General features: G+C 40.7%; 2 protein-coding genes across 2 annotated transcripts in view; both read right to left on the bottom strand.

Annotated features, from left to right (window-relative positions):
* Positions 1–3,886, bottom strand: part of LOC131193522 (zinc finger protein 850-like) — a 71,482-nt gene extending 67,596 nt beyond the window's left edge. Inside the window, exon 1 of the mRNA XM_058173780.1 lies at positions 2,543–3,886. The gene's annotated coding sequence lies outside the window, so the exon portion shown is untranslated. The remainder of the gene's footprint in view (positions 1–2,542) is intronic.
* Positions 1–4,106, bottom strand: part of LOC131193534 (zinc finger protein 850-like) — a 37,123-nt gene extending 33,017 nt beyond the window's left edge. Inside the window, exon 1 of the mRNA XM_058173789.1 lies at positions 3,895–4,106. The gene's annotated coding sequence lies outside the window, so the exon portion shown is untranslated. The remainder of the gene's footprint in view (positions 1–3,894) is intronic.
* Positions 4,107–13,952: the final 9,846 nt, after the last annotated feature.

Here is a 13,952-nt window from a genome sequence, read left to right as displayed (position 1 = left end):
ACATAAATTCTGAACCACTGTCGGTCTGCAGCTGACATACCTGTTGTTTATACCTTCTTGCTACAAAGCTTACCCATTGCTTAAATTTCTTGGGGTGTAATCCATCCGGTCCTGGTGATTTGAACTCGTCTAGGGTAGACAGGTGTTCACTTACCATTTTTTCCCCTATTTTAACTTGTGTTCCTAATTTGTTTTTTGTGGTGCTGTTTTGGATAGGTTGGATTGTTTTTTTCCTTTTGTGTAAAGACAGATGCAAAAAATGAGTTAAATAGATCTGCTTTCTCCCTGCTGCTTGTCGCCTTCTTGCCACTTTCTCCCAGCAATGGGCCAATTGTTTCCTTGACATTTTTCTTGTTATTAATATGTTGGAAGAAGCTTTTTTTGTTATTTTTTACTTTTGTCGCTAGCCTTTCTTCATTGTGAGCCTTAGCTTTCCTCATTTCATCTTTACAGGCTCGGGCTATTTGCTGATATTCTGCCTTACTTATTTGCGCCTCTTTCCACTTTTTATACTTGTCCTTTTTGTCTTTCAATTTGTCAGATAGTTCTTTATGCATCCATGCTGGTTTCTTTTGAGATCTATTATTTTTCTTCTTCATTGGTATTGTGCTAGACTACGCTTTTATAATCTCACTTTTCAAAATTTCCCAAATTTCTTGAGTTGTTTTCCCCTTGAGGATTCTCATCCATGGAATCCTTCTCAAGCTCTAAGTTTATTGAAATTAGCTCTCTTAAAGTCCAAGACTCTAGTTTGACTTTGTTCTACTACTTGTATTTGCTTAATGTCGAATTCCAATATTGCACGATCACTTGCCCCAAGGTTCCTGTAACTTCAACACCTTCTATCATTTCATCTCTGTTAGTGAGAATTAAGTCCAATATGGCTGATCCCCTTGCTGTCTTCTCTACTTTTTGGGAAACAAAGTTGTCTGCTAGGTTTTTTAAGAACCTGTTGGATCTTCTACTTGGTGCAGAGTTTGTCTCCCAGTTGATGTCAGGGTAGTTAAAAACCCCATTACTACTGTGATGTGCTTCCTACATACCTTAGTTAGCTGACTAGCAAAAAGTTCATCTACTTCCTCTGTTTGGTTGGGTGGCCTATAGTATAGACCTATGGCAATATCATTTCCCCCCCTTTAATATTAACCCAAATGCATTCAAGATATTTTTCATCATTGTTGTGCTCTATTTCTGTAGAGATGTAGTTATTTCTTATATATAGTGCAACTCCACCTCCTCTTTTATTTGGTCTATTTCTTTTAAATAATTTATATCCCTCTAGCTGTATGTTCTATTTGTGGGTTTCAACCCACCAAGTTTCCGTAAGGGCAACAATATCATATCTGCCCTCATTTACTTGAATTTCTAATTCACCCTATTTATTCCTCATACTCTGTGCATTGGTGTATAGACATTTGAGTCCATTTTGATTGACCTTGTGTTTACTGTCTACATAACCTGTGTTGTGCCTGACTGCCCCTACTTTCTTGCCACCTGTTTGATTAGTGCACATGGTATGGCACTCACTATTAAATGCTTGGTTTTGCTTGATAGCAGGGCTGATAATCTTACCCACACAGACATCTATGTTACATGCAATGATAACCCTATTAATTTTGGATTCCTGGGGACAGAAATGTTCTGTATCAATTAATTCTCTGTCCCCACTGTTCAGTTTAAATGTTTATCCAGAAAATCTGTGAATTTATTGCTAAGTAACTCAGTCCCTTTCTTTGATGGATGCAATCCATCTCCTTTGTAGTTTTTCATTGGACCAGTTGCAGACATCATGACTAATAAAATCAAAGCCTTCTCTTTTACAAATCTCAAGTGGACTAACCCTGAATATATTATTACTATTTTTGGTTTATAGTTATATGATTGGCCGCTTTTTCTCTATATTCACCCTCACTTCGCCCCCTCACAGCCAGCAGCTCCACCCGTAGCTTCAGTGAAGTGAAAATGTAGCATGAATGCATAAAGAACTATCTGACAAATTGAAAGACAAAAAGGACGAGTGTAAAAAGTGGAAATAGGGGCAAAATTTTATAAATAATACATCAACAAATTGCAGCTTCCTGCAATAACACCAGCGGAACTGCAAAAAACTGCGCTACTTGGAATATCGTACATCTTAAAAAGGTACTTGGTTGATACCTAGGACACTGGCAGCAACCCGAATCAATCATTAGCACCAGTCAATGGTATTTGTGATGCATTTTTTAATGTTCAGTTGACTGAGTTTCATATTTAATGAATAAACTAATAATAATAATAACAACAACAATAATAATATAAAATTAAAAGTTATTTAGGCAATGGAGTTCATTGGCTTGTGGAAAAAATAAGCTCCCTGCAATAATTATACTGATCAGTTGGCAGGGAGAAAGCATATGTGCATGTTAGTGTACACAAAAAGTCTAACTGCAGTACAAATGTGAGTGTGTGTGGGAAGCCCTCACACTAGAGTGATAAGGTGATCCTGCCAAAAAAATAAAAAGCACAGGTACCGTATATGTGGTACCTTGCTCAATAGTAGTACCTGTGAGAGGGATCCTGGAGTCCTAGTGGACAACCATTTAGATATGAGCCAGCAGTGTGCAGCAGCTGCCAAAAAAGCCAACACAGTTCTGGCCTGTATAAACAGAGGGATAGAATCGAGATCACGTGAAGTGTTAATACCACTTTATAATGCCTTGGTAAGGCCACACTTGGAATATTGCATTCAGTTTTGGTTGCCACGATGTAAAAAAGATGCTGAGACTCTAGAAAGAATGCAGAGAAGAGCAACAAAGATGATTAGGGGACTGGAGGCTAAAACATATGAAGAACGGTTGCAGAGACACGGTATGTCTAGTTTAATGAAAAGAAGGACTAGGGGAGACATGATAGCAATGTTCCAATATCTCAGGGGTTGCCACAAAGAAGAGGGAGTCAAACTATTCTCCAAAGCACCTGAAGGCAGGACAAGAAGCAATGGGTGGAAACTAATCAAGGAGAGAAGCAACTTAGAACTAAGGAGAAATTTCCTGACAGTTAGAACAATTAACCAGTGGAATAACTTGCCTGCAGAAGTTGTGAATGCTCCAACACTGGAAATTTTTAAGAAAATGTTGGATAACCATTTGTCTGAAATGGTGTAGGGTTTCCTGCCTGGGGAAGGGGGTTGGACTAGAAGGCCTCCAAGGTCCCTTCCAACTCTGTTGTTGTTGTTATTATTATTATTATTAAATAGTGCTGAAAACCTCTGCAAGATTTGAAGCACCACTTTTGTTCATGGAAATCCTCAGCTGCAAATAAGAGCGGAAAACACTGTCTACAACCCCTCTGGTGACCTCCCCACTCAAGGAGTCCTCACTAAACCTACCACAATTGGAACGGATATTTGCATCATGAAGCAGCTCAATCATTAAGCATGATGTCACATGACAGTGCCAACTTACATCTGTTCCTCTCTAGTTAAGCAAATTACTGTGGGTTGTTAAAGGCAATTTCATATGATTGTGACTTGCAATTTCCTGTCAGTATATCCACTGATTTTGCTTATCAGAAAATAGCTGGGAAGGTCACAAATGGGGATCATCATAAATGTGCAACTATTGGATGGAACTAATCAAGGAGAGAAGCAACCTAGATTCTAGAACTTCCTGTTAGGAGAAACTTCCTAACAGTGGGAACAATTAACCAGTGGAACAGCTTACCTTCAGGAGTTGTAGGTGCTCCATCATTGGTGGCTTTTACAAAGAGCCTGCACAGCCATTTGTCTGAAATAAGCAGGGGATTGGGACAGAGGTTGCAGCTCACTCCAGTGATGGGAGCACCCACAACATCTGGAGGGAAGCCATTCCCAAAGAATCAACCTTAACTAGAAACAGACTTTTTAAAGTTTCCCACCAGCAGAAAATTACAGCCATCTGTTGAGGAGGGAAGGAACTGCAGCAGCAGCAGCTGACCGGTTTCAGCCCAGTTGCTTCTCCGCTTCCACATCATGGAGGAAATCAAACGGCCCAACTTGCTCCTGCACTCTCCTCCCACCTGCCCTCAATTCACCTTCCAGCTGCTGCTTCCAGCTGTGGAAGATGACAAAAGCCTCCCTGCACACCACCTTTTTCCCATGAGAGATTCAAAAGAGGAAGTTCCTCTGTGCTTCTCCTCTTCTCACATCCACTCTAGCAATTAAGTACTTGATGGTTTTAACTCCTTAAACCCAAAAACACAGAGCCTGCCTCCTGTATTGTCAACTTTGTAGGCACAGATGTTGTCCCTTTGACTTCCATCTGCGGAGAGGAAAAGCTTGTTCCATCTCCACCTAAGGCATGTGGAAGATGTTTTTATTGATTAACTGCTGTCAAGTCGTTTTTCACTTTGCAACTGAGCCAAGTGAAATAGTGAAATGTGATACTACTTAACTTACAAAGATTAGCTATGTGCTGAGCCCTAAAAGAATTACAGAATAAACTTTCTTGGGGTGTCTCTCAGTGGAGATCAAAGCCTCTCTTACATCCCAACAATTCATGACTGATTTTCTGTGGCTCCCAAGGATTGATTACATGGGAGCCCCATCAGGCCAGACACTCCAAGGCTCTGTAAACTGGCCTGCATGGAAGTCTCCATTAGATCACAGAGAGAGGAAAAATATGCAGGTTTAGAAAATGGGGTCTAAGAAAGAGGGAGTGATATTATATTTGGTAGAAATGTTTCCAAAAAAGATTTGTAAAAAAACAAATTCCATTCTGGTCATTAAGCGAATCAACATGGACATTAAATGACTGCTATCTTTGATTTTATTCCTGCCTCCTACATGAATTTTGTCCTAAGCTTGTTGGGAAGCATGTTAATGGCTATCACAATATCGGGGGACAATGTCATGGTTGTCAACGCAAAGATTGTTTGCCAAACTGTTTTTTATATACCATCATAATCTTGAATGGTTCCAAAATGATGCAAATGGTAAGTGAGGACTATCTGTATTACACTCAGAAAAAAAGCCATTTGCACTGGATGTCATTTGCTGGAAGCATCATGGGGAGGAAATAATTGTTCTCCTATCCAGCTGGTGGGTGAACCAGAAGGATGTGAAGGATCGTGGTGAGATATTTCTGCTCTGGGAGTTCCCCTTCCTCTGGGACTGATGGAGGCATTTGGGATTATGAGCACACAAAAATGGATGGCTCTCTCCCAAACGGAAGGTTTTGAGTCTAAGCTCTTCCCAAGAAGTGTCTGTCTCCATCATGGGGACCTCAACTTTCACGATGTCTATTGAATCCAATACAGAATTCAGAGAATCATCAGGGAAGTCAGACAGATCCTCTGTAATGGTGATTTTCTAAAGCTACAAATCCACTGGCATAACCAATGGCTGCTTTAGAGGTTGTAAAGTTACAAGGGGAACTGTAGCTTAACTGTCCAGTTTCAATTGTCCTAATATCCTTCTCTCAGACTGGCAGTGATGGACATCCCTGTATCTGAGAAGAATGCCCATCAAAACAGATCCAATTCAGCCATTCTAATTTTTTAGAAGGCACAATTTTTACCTGTGCCTAATGAAAGGTCATTCTTTCATAGAATGTAGGACTGGAGCAGATAGTGATGCAACAAATAAATTTAAGAGCCAGAAACCCAACTGCAGCTCATATCATCACAGAGTGCATGGCTCCATGTATGATTGAAATTGAAATTATGAGGGGAAGGGAAACTGAGGAAGACAGATTGATCATAGAGATGCAAATGGTAAGTGAGGACTATCTGCATTACACCCAGAAAAAAAGCCATTTGCACTGGATGTCATTTGCTGGAAGCATCGTGGGGAGGAAATAATCGTTCTCCTATCCAGCTGGTGGGTTACCCAGAAGGATGTGAAGGATCGTGGTGAGATATTTCTGCTCTGGGAGTTCCCCTTCCTCTGGGACTGATGGAGGCATTTGGGATTATGAGCACACAAAAATGGATGGCTCTCTCCCAAACGGAAGGTTTTGAGTCTAAGCTCTTCCCAAGAAGTGTCTGTCTCCATCATGGGGACCTCAACTTTCACGATGTCTATTGAATCCAATACAGAATTCAGAGAATCATCAGGGAAGTCAGACAGATCCTCTGTAATGGTGATTTTCTAAAGCTACAAATCCACTGGCATAACCAATGGCTGCTTTAGAGGTTGTGAAGTTACAAGGGGAACTGTAGCTTAACTGTCCAGTTTCAATTGTCCTAATATCCTTCTCCTAGACTGGCAGTGATGGACATCCCTGTATCTGAGAAGAATGCCCATCAAAACAGATCCAATTCAGCCATTCTAATTTTTTAGAAGGCACAATTTTTACCTGTGCCTAATGAAAGGTCATTCTTTCATAGAATGTAGGACTGGAGCAGATAGTGATGCAACAAATAAATTTAAGAGCCAGAAACCCAACTGCAGCTCATATCATCACAGAGTGCATGGACCTATGTATGGTTGAAATTGAAATTATGAGGGGAAGGGAAACTGAGGAAGACAGATTGATCATAGAGATGCAAAATGCAGAAGAGACAGATTACAAATTAATAATTGTTATTTATTTATTTATTTATTTATTTTGTCACAACATCATACAAAAAGATTATATAGTATATACACATATAAACATATATAGGAAGAAGAAAAGAAAAACAATAGGACAGGAACGGTAGGCACGTTTGTGCGCTTATGCACGCCCCTTATGGTCCTCTTAGGAATGGGGTGAGGTCAATAGTAGAAAGTTTTTGGTTAAAGCTGTTAGGATTATGGGAAGAGACCACAGAGTCAGGTAAAGTATTCCAAGCACTGATGATTCTGTTGCAGAAGTCATATTTTCTGCAATCTAGATTAAAGCGGTTTACATTAAGTTTAAATCTATTGGTTGCCCTTGTATTATTGCAATTAAAGCTGAAGTAGTCTTTGACAGGAAGGACATTACAATAGATGATTCTGTGAGTTAAACTTAGGTCTTGTCGACGGAGTTCCAAGTTTTCTAAGCCTAGGATTTCAAGTCTGGTGGGATAAGGTATTTTGTTGTTTTCAGAGGAATGGAGAACTCTTCTTGTAAAATATTTCTGGACACGCTCAATTGTATTGATGTCAGAGATGTGGTGAGGCTTCCAAACAGGTGAGCTGTATTCTAGAATTGGTCTAGCAAATGTTTTATATGCTCTGGTTAGTAGTGTGGTGTTTTGGAAAAGAAGCTAAAAATTAGGTTTACAACTCTTAGAGCTTTTTTGCTATGTAGTTGCAGTGGGCTTTGGCACTTAGATCATTTGACATGAAAACTCCAAGGTCTTTAACGGATGGGGGTCGTCTGTAAGGTAATGTCCATCTAGTATGTACTTAGTTTTAGAGTTCTTTTTCCTATATGTAAGACTGAGCATTTGCTGGTTGAAATTTGAGCTGCCAATTTTAGACCAAGCGGTTAGATGGTCAAGGTCGTTTTGAATGATAGAAGTGTTGTCTGTGGTGTTAAATAGTTTGACATCACAGCAAAGAGAACACAATTACTTGAGATATGGTCACAAAGATCATTAATGTATAGAATAAAGAGTGTTGGTCCAAGGACGCTGCCTTGAGGAACGCCACTCTTGACAGGAAGGACATTACAATAGATGATTCTGTGAGCTAAACTTAGGTCTTGTCAAGGCGACGGAGTTCCAAGTTTTCTAAGCCTAGGATTTCAAGTCTGGTGGGATAAGGTATTTTGTTGTTTTCAGAGGAATGGAGAACTCTTCTTGTAAAATATTTCTGGACACGTTCAATTGTATTGATGTCAGAGATGTGGTGAGGGTTCCAAACAGGTGAGCTGTATTCTAGAATTGGTCTAGCAAATGTTTTATATGCTCTGGTTAGTAGTGTGGTGTTTTGGAAAAGAAGCTAAAAATTAGGTTTACAACTCTTAGAGCTTTTTTTGCTATGTAGTTGCAGTGGGCTTTGGCACTTAGATCATTTGACATGAAAACTCCAAGGTCTTTAACGGGATGGGGGTCGTCTGTAAGGTAATGTCCATCTAGTATGTACTTAGTTTTAGAGTTCTTTTTTCCTATATGTAAGACTGAGCATTTGCTGGTTGAAATGTGAGCTGCCAATTTTAGACCAAGCGTTAGATGGTCAAGGTCGTTTTGAATGATAGAAGTGTTGTCTGTGGTGTTAAATAGTTTGACATCGACAGCAAAGAGAACACAATTACTTGAGATATGGTCACAAAGATCATTAATGTATAGAATAAAGAGTGTTGGTCCAAGGACGCTGCCTTGAGGAACGCCACTCTTGACAGGAACAGGATTTGATAAAGCATTGCCAATTTTGACCACTTGTTGTCTGTTAGACAGAAAAGCAGATATCCATTTGTGGAGGGGTCCTGAGATGCCATAGGATGTTAGTTTAAGGAGAAGTTTATCGTACTACTGAGTCAAAAGCTTTGCAGAAGTCTATGTAGATTGCATCTATTGATTTGCCTTGATCTAGATTTGAAGTCCATATGTTTTGCAGTGGAGAAGTTGTAAGTTACATGATAACTTTTTCCTGAAACCAAATTGTTTGTTGGAGAGTAGGTTGTTAGTTTCTAAGTGTGAGGTAATGGATTGATTGATGATAGATTCCATGACTTTGCAGGTGACGCAGCAAAGGGAGATCGGTCTGTAGTTTTCGACTAAGCTGGGGTCTCCTTTTTTGAAGATGGGGATGACTGTGGCTAGTGACCAAAGTTTGGGAAGAGAACTGGTAGTGAAAGCTTTATCAAAGATAATACTTAGGGGTTCAGCTATATTAATGGAAAGTTTTTTTAAGAAATATGCACATAGACCATCAGGTCCAATAGAAAGCGATGGTTTTAAGTTGTGAAGAGCTTTACCAACGTTGTCTTCTGTGAAATCTATATGAGTTAGATCATCATAGTCATTGCTGGTTCGTTTGTGGAATGTTGGATATGTGTTATCGGAGTTAACAAAAACTGAGCCAATGTAATGCCTTAGAAATCCACTGTATGTGTGTAGTCCTCATCACTGAGCAAGAGTTGGGAAATGAGCTTTGCATTACCTTTTTATTACATTCATTTATTACTAAACTTTATCGCTGCCTATCTCAGAGATTGAGGCAAATCTGAGCATCTTGTCTTGCCCTAATGTTCATAGCAACACTGACAATACCCATTTTTTACATGTCAAATGCTTCTGACCATTCTAACATAATGGATTTTTAAGAAATATGCACATAGACCATCAGGTCCAATAGAAAGCGATGGTTTTAAGTTGTGAAGAGCTTTACCAACGTTGTCTTCTGTGAAATCTATATGAGTTAGATCATCATAGTCATTGCTGGTTCGTTTGTGGAATGTTGGATATGTGTTATCGGAGTTAACAAAAACTGAGCCAATGTAATGCCTTAGAAATCCACTGTATGTGTGTAGTCCTCATCACTGAGCAAGAGTTGGGAAATGAGCTTTGCATTACCTTTTTATTACATTCATTTATTACTAAACTTTATCGCTGCCTATCTCAGAGATTGAGGCAAATCTGAGCATCTTGTCTTGCCCTAATGTTCATAGCAACACTGACAATACCCATTTTTTACATGTCAAATGCTTCTGACCATTCTAACATAATGGATTTTTAAGAATGAGGCATTTTCTATTGTACAATTTTTTTCCCTCATGTTAAGGTAGCCAAACAGAAAAGTTTGTCCCTCTTCTACGTGACAGTGTGGCAAAATGGCAGCTACTTCCAAAAGTCTACCGCCTGGCCCAGGGACAAACCGAGGGATCACTGAATATGGTGGTTGATTCCAGGATACAGTCATGAGGCCCAAGGATGTGTGTCCTTCCCTCTCTTCCCAAAATGAGGATCAGAAATCTTCAAAAGGTGAGGAGGAGGAGGATGTGAGGCCTAGTAGATGGGAATTAGGCCATTTTCCACTTTCCTTTTCTCTCCACCTACAAGTTTAATCCTAACGCTCCCAAGAGTTTTCCACTGCGTTGAGGTTCTGTTTAGCAACTTGCACATTCAATTAATGGCTGTTTCAGGAAGACCAGGTGGATCTGGGTAGTTAAGAAAAGGATTCTCACTTAACGGCCGTTGCAACATGCAACCATAATGGAAGTCCCATAATAGTTGTATTTTGAGGACTACTTTTATGCTGGCTGGGGACTTCTGCGGTTAAAATCTGGACGAAACCAAACTAGAAGACTGAAACTCCACATTTGGGTCCATCATCAACATACAAAAGCACCATCCAAAATTTCTTTTTTAAGGAATTCCACTGCTTCTGCAAAAGGATGTATCCAGAAGATTCTGCCAATAACCAGAAAATGGCAGTTAGCCATTTTCCACTCTCTTTTTAATCTCCACCTACAAGTTTAATCCTGAGAAGAGTTTGAGTAAAAAGAATCAGGCCAGAATTCAAACCATCACTTTCTCACCTACACTTTGAACGGGAGATCACAAATGAAATTCAAGGCTTGAGGATCGGAGATATTCAAAAGATAAGGAGGTGGAGGCTGTGAGGTCTGGTGGGGTGTGAGTCAGTCGTAAGGATATAAACCACTTGTTTTGTATAGAAACCACTGTTTTGTAAGAAACCTCTGCGTCCTGTATTTTGCTCCTGGGTTGTCTCAAAATAATAGTCACACTGTAAACACACTGATGAGATCTCTGGGGGAAGGAGAGGCCTCTGGGGACCCTGGGGGGGGGGGAGGGAAAGGACTGGGGGGACCATGTGGAGGAATGAAGGGCCGAGGGGACAAGTTGAATCCTGAAAAAAGTTTGAGTAAAAAGAATCAGGCCAGAATTCAAACTGTCAATTTCTCACCTACACTTTCAATGGGAGATCGCAAATGAAATTCAAGACTTCTCTAAACTCTTCAACTTTTGCCTCATGTGGCTTTCCTTGTGTGCAATAAGGGATGGTTTATGCTTGAAATAAAGTCCACAGACTTTGCTAAGACAGTCTGTTAGTAACAGCAGCTGCTTGCAATTACTGCAGGTTCAAGTCCCACCAGGCCCAAGGTTGACTCAGCCTTCCATCCTTTATAAGGTAGGTAAAATGAGGACTCAGATTGTTGGGGGCAATAAGTTGACTTTGTATATAATATACAAATGGATGAAGACTATTGCTTGACATAGTGTAAGCCGCCCTGAGTCTTCGGAGAAGGGCGGGATATGAATGGAAATAAAAAATAAAAAAAAGACTGGACATTTGAAACGTTTCTCCACGGTGTGAGCCCTCTGGTATCTTACGAGGTGGGGATTCTGACTAAAACCTTTCCCACAATCAGGACATTCAAAGGGTTTTTCTCCTGTGTGAGTCCTCAGGTGTTTCACCAGGCTGGAATTATCACTAAAACCTTTCCCACAGATAGGACATTCAAAGGTGTATCTGTCTGGTGTATCACCAGATTGGAATTCTGACTGAAACTTTCCCCATAAACTGAAGATTCGTACAGTTTCTCTTCTGTGTGAGTCCTCTGGTGTATCACCAGTTCAAAATTCCAAGCAAACATTTCCCACAATCTGGACAATTATAAGGTTTCTCTCCTGTGTGAATCTGAAACTGAAATTCTAAATTTATAATGAGGAAGGAAGGGAAGCTGAGAAAGACAGTGATGCAGAATACACAAGAGAGAGATTACAAGTTAATAATAGTAGTGCATTAAAAACCCACTGTATGTGTGGAGTCCTCATCACTGAGCAAGAGTTGGGAAATGAGCTTTGCATTGTCTTTTTATTGTTAAATTCATTTATTATTAAATTTTATCAGTGCTTATCTCACAGTATGAGGCAAATCTGAGCATCCTGCCTTGCCCTAATGTTCATAGCAACACTGACAATACCCATTTTTTACATGTCAAACGCTTCTGATCATTCTAACATAATACATTTTTTAAAATGAGATGTTTTCTATTGTACATTTTTTTCTCATGTTAACACAGCAAAATAGAGAGGTTTGTCCCTCTTCTGCATAACAGCGTAGACAGTGTGGCAAAATGGCAACGACTTCCATAAATCCACCGCATGGCCCAGGGAAAAATTCAGGACTCACTGAAAATGGTGGTGGCTTCCAGGACACAGTCATGAGGCCCAAGGATGTGTGGCCTTCCCTCCCTCCCCAACATGAGATCAGAAAGGAGTATGGGAGAACTGGTGGGATGAGAGTCAGGTGTAAGGGGACTGTTGTGTTCTGCCAACAGCCTGCGGAGCTGGCAACGGAGTTGGACAGTGATGAGGCTGAGAAAGAGTGTGGGCCAGTGTGGGCCAGTCCTGGAGGCTGGGGAAGGTCTGGATGAGGGCTCTGTGTCGAAGGCTGAGGTGGGGCCAGGGTCATCCTAGAGTGAGGTGCAGACTCCAGAGCCTCCAGAGACGGACAGTAGTGAGGCAGAGGAACAGGAGGAGCCTGTTCCTAATGCTTGCATGAGAAGAGCTGCCAGAAGGCAAGAGCAGCTCAAGCAAAGAGGACGACTCGGGATTAGGGCCAAGAGATGATTGGCCCCTCCCATAAAGCTTAAAAGACCAGCAACAGCATTTGGGCTTTGCTGGAAACAATGTTGATCGCTTCATCTTCTTGCATTTATTTTGTATCTGTGTCTTCTGAACTTCTGCCAAGAAAGGCCTTTGGCAGTTTGCCTAATTGGACCAAGGTTGGTGATAGGACTGATGAATTTGTGTCGGAAGGAATTTGCTTTAATTTAGTTGAACTACGATGAAAATGAAGTAATTCTCAGCGGTTCGAATAAAGTTTGTTTGTTTTTATACTGACTGAGTTTCCTACTACCTAACTGGGGCCTGGGTCACAACAGGGACCCTGGGGTGGAGTGAAGGGTTGAGTGGAAACAAGGGTTAGAAAGCAGAGCACAGGGTGTCTTGTAGGTTGGGGGAGGCCTAGGAATGCCTACATCAGGCAAGCCTGGCCCTGCGCTAGGCTTCCAAGAGTTTTCCCCAGTGCTGAGGTAGCCATTATTCTACTTAGCAACTTGCACATCCAATTAATGGCTGTTTCAGGGAAGCAGGGGGATTTAGGTAGTTAAGGAAAGCAGTCTCACTTAACAGTCATGGCAACATGCAACCATAATTACAAGGCACATAACAGTTCTATCTAGAGGACTATTTTTATGCTGGCTGGGAACTTTTGGGGTTAAAATCTGGCTGAAACCAAGCTAGAAGACTGAAACTCCACATGTGGGTCCATAATCAACATAAAAAAGCACTATCCAAAATTTCTTTTTGAGGGATTCCACTACTTCTGCAAAAGGATGTATCCAGAAGATTCTGCCAATAACCAGAAAATGGTACTTAGTACTTCCACTTTCCTTTTCTCTCCACCTAAAAGTTTAATCCTGAGAAAAGTTTGAGTAAAAAGAATCAGGCCAGAATTCAAACAGTCAGTTTCTCACCTATATTTTGTGAATGGGAGATCACAAATGAAATTCAAGTCTTCTCTAAACTCTTCAACTTTTGCCTCATGTGAATTTTCTTGTGTGCAATAAGGGATGGTTTATGCTTGAAGTAATGTCCACAGACTGGACATTAGAAAGATTTCTCTATGGTGTGAGTCCTCTGGTGTATCACTAGGTAGGAATTCCGACTAAAACTTTTCCCACAGTCAGGACATTCAAAAGGTTTCTCTCCTGTGTGAGTCCTCTGATGAGGTGGGAATTTGACTGAAACTTTTCCCACAGATAGGACATTCAAAGGGTTTCTCTCCTGTGTGAGTTCTTTGGTGTCTCATGAGATGGGAATTGTAACTGAAAACTTTCCCACAGTCAGGACATTTAAAGCGTTTCTCTCCTGTGTGAGTCTTCTGGTGTCTCATGAGGTGAATTCTGACTGAAGTTTTCCCACAGTCAGGACATTTAAAGCGTTTCTCCTGTGTGAGTACTCTGGTGTCTCATGAGGTGGAATTTCTAATGAAACTTTTCCCACAATCAGGACATTCAAAGGGTTTCTCTCTGTGTGAGTCCTCTGGTGTC

This window comes from Ahaetulla prasina, chromosome 2 (assembly GCF_028640845.1).
Source record: "Ahaetulla prasina isolate Xishuangbanna chromosome 2, ASM2864084v1, whole genome shotgun sequence".
In the NCBI taxonomy this organism is placed as follows: Eukaryota; Metazoa; Chordata; class Lepidosauria; order Squamata; family Colubridae; genus Ahaetulla; species Ahaetulla prasina.
The sequence above is the reverse complement of the archived record's forward strand: the minus strand, read 5'-3'. Positions and strand labels throughout refer to the sequence as shown.